The following is a 5,056-nucleotide window of genomic DNA, read 5'->3' as shown; positions in this document are numbered from 1 at the left end:
AAAAAAAAAAAAAAAAATTGGAAAAAAAAATGTCGGTTTTTCGTGAGATCATTGGATGACCAAAAATCATAGAATTGATAGAAGGCTGAAAAAAAAAAAAAAAATGTCGGTTTTTCGTGAGATCACTGGATAACTGGAAATGATAGAATTGATAAGAGGCTGAAAAAAAAAAAAAAAAATTGAAAAAAAAAAAATGTCGGTTTTTTTTAAGATCACTGGATGACCAAAAATGATAAAATTAATAAAAGGCAGGAAAACGAAAAAAAAAAAACGGTTTTTCGTAAGATCACTGGATGACTAAAAATGAAAGAATTGATGAAAGGCTAGAGGGGAAAAAAAAAAAAGAAAAAAAAAAAAAAAAAAAAAAAAAAAAAAAAAAAAAAAAAAAAAATTGAAAAAAAAAATGTCGGTTTTTCGTGAGATCACTGGATGATCAAAAATGATAGGATTGATAGAAGGCTGAAAAAAAAAAAAAATGTCGGTTTTTCGTGAGATCACTGGATGACTGAAAATGATAGAATTGATGAAAAGCTGAAAAAAAAAGAAAAAAAAAAAAAAAATGAAAAGAAAAAATGTCGGTTTTCGTGGGATCACTTGATGACCAAGAATAATAAAATTGATGAAAGGCTGAAAAAAAAAAAAAAAAAAAATTGAAAAAAAAAATGTCGGTTTTTTTCAAGATCACTGGATGACCAAAAATGATAGAATTGATAGAAGGCTAAAAAAAAAAAAACACAACAAAAAAGAAAAAATTGGAAAAAAAAAACCAAAGAAAAAAAAAAAAAATTAAAAAAAAAAAAACAAAAAATGTCGGTTTTTCGTGAGATCACTGGATGACCAGAAATGATGAAATTGATAAAAGGCTGGAAAAAAAAAAAAAAATGTCGTTTTTCTCGTGAGATCACTGGATGACTGAAAATGAGAAAATTAATAAAAGGCTGAAAAAAAAAAAAAAAAAAAAAAAAAAAAAAAAAAAAAAAAAAAAAAAAAAAAATTGAAAAAAAAGAAAAAAAAAAAAATTGAAAAAAAAAATAGTCGGTTTTTCGTAAGATCACTGGATGACCAAACATGATAGAATTGATAGAAGGCTGAAAAAAAAAAACAAAACAAAAAAGAAAAAAATTGAAAAAAAAAAAAAAAAAAAAAAAAAAATTGAGAAAAAGAAATGTTGGTTTTTCGTGAGATCACTGAATGACCAAAAATGATGAAATTGATAGAGGGCTAAAAAAAAAAAACAAAACAAAAAAAAAAAAAATTGAAAAAAAAAAAACCAAAGTGTTACGCGCAGACGTGGATCTCTAGCTACGTCTGCGGGTCTCTCTTCTTTACTGGGCCCCTCCGAGCGGTAAGAGGAAACCAGTACTGGGGATTCGTTGCTTGAATAAAATGCTAATGCACACCAGTGATTAAAACCGTGGGTAGGAACCCGTGTATTAGGGATGACTATTTATTGATGCGGGTGGGACCCCCGTACTAAGATAATTCACACGAATTCTACACTAAATTACTATGTTTATACGTAAAACTAATACCAAATATAATTGAGGGAGATTAACTATCAGGAATACAAAATAACGTGGGGAAAAGGTAAGAATGGAAGGGAAAAAAAAAAACTGATTAATTATGAGCCAGGGGACTATGACCGTAGGAAAGGGGGACCGTGACTTTAAGAGCCTACCCCCAGGAGTTGCCAAACTGCGGAGTGTCCACCGTTGCCCCGTTCCGTTTCGGGAGATAGTGCCGGTGTGCCACAAAACCGGGGCTAGGTCAGTTTAAACCGTTGATTTGCCTGGTGAGGTTCCTTTCCTTCTCCTCCAGCCCGTTGGGGTGTCGGTGCAGACGTCGTCCGTGGGATCTCTTCCTGGGTAGTAAGGCGCACTGCCGTCTTTCCCTCCTCGGTGTGCAGCCGCGATGGTGCACTTGTCCCCTTGAAGATTTTCTTTTTTTGACTGACTACCGAGGGTTCCGTTGTTCTTAACGAGACCTCGGTTTGCTGTTGGCGTGGGGGTCGGTTGCCCAATTTTGATAGATTTTTTGCAACCCGCTGATGTTGTATTTTCCGCCTGGCTCGCGGTGGCCGCGCGAGGAATGCGCTGACTCTGACTTTGCCCTCATTGGGACCGCCGACTCCGGGCGTCAGCGGTCCGCGGAAGGTCCGATCGTAACACCCTCCCCCAGGACGCTGGTCCGGGGTACCGGTCCGTGCGTCTGATTCTGCGGACGGGCCTCGTCAGTGGGGCGCGTTTCCTCGTGCGGTCACTCTCCTATTATCTTACCGTGGGTTAACCTATGCCTAGGCTAGCTTCTAGATCTACCTTATTCTCTACGCGTTGTTCCGGGGTTGTTTTTGTTAGGTAACCGTGAAGTCCGCTGCTAGGTTGTTGACGTACCCTTCGGGTGCTGGCAGGATGGCACGGATCGCCGGCACGGGAACCTGGTTCATCCGGATGACGGATGTCGGTGGTCTGGGTGGAGGTTGTGTCGGTCTGTTTGCTCTGCGCGTTGCCTCTGTGAGTATGCGTACCATGGCGGATCTGTCCTCCCCTTCTTTTGCGTATTGGACCATCGGCTGTACTCTCGGGGTCGAAGTCTTCGTGCATCGTCTGTAGACTAAGTACAACATAATCATTACTGCCACCGCGAGAGTTGTACCTATACCCCCGTAGGTCAACACTTGATGTTGCGCCGCCCTTTGGTGAGTCTCTAGGTCCCTGGCCTGTTGTTCCAAGTCCCTCAAGCTGAGGGCGTTCTCGCTGTTGTCCCAGCTTGTGTGCGGTGCTTCCTTCTGTGGGAGGATGGCGTTCACGAGCGGGGTCATGTGTGATGTGTGCAGGGTTGGCATGATTGCGGTCAGGTTTAGCGCAGCTATCGGCTGGTAGCGGTGGAATTCGTTGGTCCTCAGCGTCCGCTGGGCCACCAGTTTCGTTGTTCCTGTTGATGCGCTACATCCCCCTTTCAGCCGCAGTGTTCCCGCTCCCCTCAATGTTTCCTTTCCTACTGCTCGTCTCTTGCAGATGATGCGGATTTCCGTGGGTTGGATAGCTGAGTAGAGCCAGCTGTCCTCGCTCTCGAGTCGTTCCCAGTATGTGTGCTCAGTGTTCATGACGCGTACGTCGCAGGAGCTCCAGTTGGCATGTACTGGGTCGGCTATCAGGGCGGTCTCACACGTGGGTCTCTTCCCGGTGTCATGCATGGGCAGCGTCTGGGGGCAGAGGAGCTCCCCGTGGTGCGTTCGGCAGTGGTCCAGGTAGTTCTTCGTGGGTGTCATGTACCACTGTCCATCGGTTGACATGGCGAGGTAGTGATTACGTGGTAGCACAAATGTGGCGATCGTTCTATTCGGGGTCACCAGCTGATTCAATGGACATGGGTGTAGCTCGTATAGGTTGTACGCTCGCTTGTCCAGCAGTGGGATCTCTATCTGCAGGATCAGGTTTCCCTTAGTGTAGCTGGGTCTTATTTCACTCACCGCGTTGAGCGTTTCGGAATGCAACTCCTGCTGCGTCAGCGGAAACTCGTACGGTGTTTGTCGCCTTATCTCCTCTGCTGCAGTCAGCAGCTGCTGAGGCGATAGGATGGCGGGGTGGAGAGTGCCTTGTTTGGCAAAGATTACTGCAGTAGCCAGGATGATTATACTCATGCGGTATTCCTCGACGTGTCTCTCCATTTCCGACCGCCAGCGATCTATTGCCATCTCAATCTGTTGTTTTCCGGCGTAGTGGACTGCTGCATTGAGATCCGCGGTGATCGCTACCAGTCGTTGGTTTAGCTGCTGGGTGTCGTTGTTGACCTTTATTAAATTCTGATGGATCCCGCTGAATTCCGAACGCAGGATGTGCGTCTGATTTTCCAGGATCTGCGCCATGTGACGCTGGTCTGCGTGCAGCTTGTCGATTTCCACGTTGTAATAAGCGGCGTCGTCGTCACTCAGGGTACCAAACAGGCTCTTGCTGATGCTGCCGATGAAGCCAAAAGGTGCACCACGGCGTCGCCGCTGCGGTGGCCCATCTTGCTCTCGAGGTGTATTGCGCAGCATCTCCTCGTACTTCACGGTGTCGTTGAGTTTCCCCATTAGTGACGTTTCGATGTCGTCCGCCGGGCATAAGCGCTCGTGTGCGCTCATACATAGCTCCCGCAGGTTCATGATTTGCCCAGTCACCTCCGGTCTCTGGTCCAGGAAATCCTGGATCCCCAGGTGGGTTACCAGTTTCCAGGTTGCGTGGTACCCTCGCAGGGTGCGAGTCCTCTCGAAGTAGATCCCCGGGTTCTTTTGCAGCTCGGTAATCTCGTAGTCTTCGTTATTGGGTTCGTCGTACTGACTGTTGACGATCCTGCCGAGGGTTGCGAGCAGCCCTGCGAGGGGGACGAGGCTGCTGGTTCTCATGTTACCTGGAATGTCATTATTCGTTAGTATTTGCGCCACGTGATGCGGTCGTAGGGTGATCTTGGTGGAGGATCGGCTCTGGGTGGGATCTGACGTTAGCCCTTGGGGCCTGCATCCTTCCGTTTGAGTTTGTCCAGGTGCTTTAACTTCCTCTTCCCATTGCGGTCCGTTATAATGGCCGTGTTGAGGCCCAGAAGTTCCACAACCTCGTATGGTCCGTCGTAGTAGGGGTCCAGTTTGGTTCTGGCCTCACGTTTTGCGTATACTTGGTCTCCGACGTTGAACGTCACGGGGTTGATTTTCCGGTCGTATCTTTCTTTTGAGCGACGCTTGGCGGCGTTAAGGTTGTTCCCGCCCTCCTTTGCCAGTTCGTCCAGCCGGGTGACCAGTTTCTCCATATACTTCACCGTGGTAGGGAGGTGCTTCGCCAGTGGTAGCGATCCCGGGGTCCGTTTTGGTTTCCCGAATGCCATCTCGTGAGGGGTGAATTTAGTTCCCTCGTGCACTGCGGCGTTGTAGCAACGCATGGCGTCGGGCAGTAACGTGTCCCATTCTGCTTGGTCGTTGGTGAAATGCCTCAGGTATTCGACTAAACCAGTGTGGCTCCTTTCCAGCGATCCGTTGGTCTGGGGGTGGTAGCCGGAGGTCATAACGTGGTTTACCCCGTTGATC

This window comes from Athalia rosae, chromosome 1 (assembly GCF_917208135.1).
Source record: "Athalia rosae chromosome 1, iyAthRosa1.1, whole genome shotgun sequence".
Lineage (NCBI taxonomy): Eukaryota > Metazoa > Arthropoda > Insecta > Hymenoptera > Athaliidae > Athalia > Athalia rosae.
Note: the sequence above shows the minus strand (reverse complement) of the source record.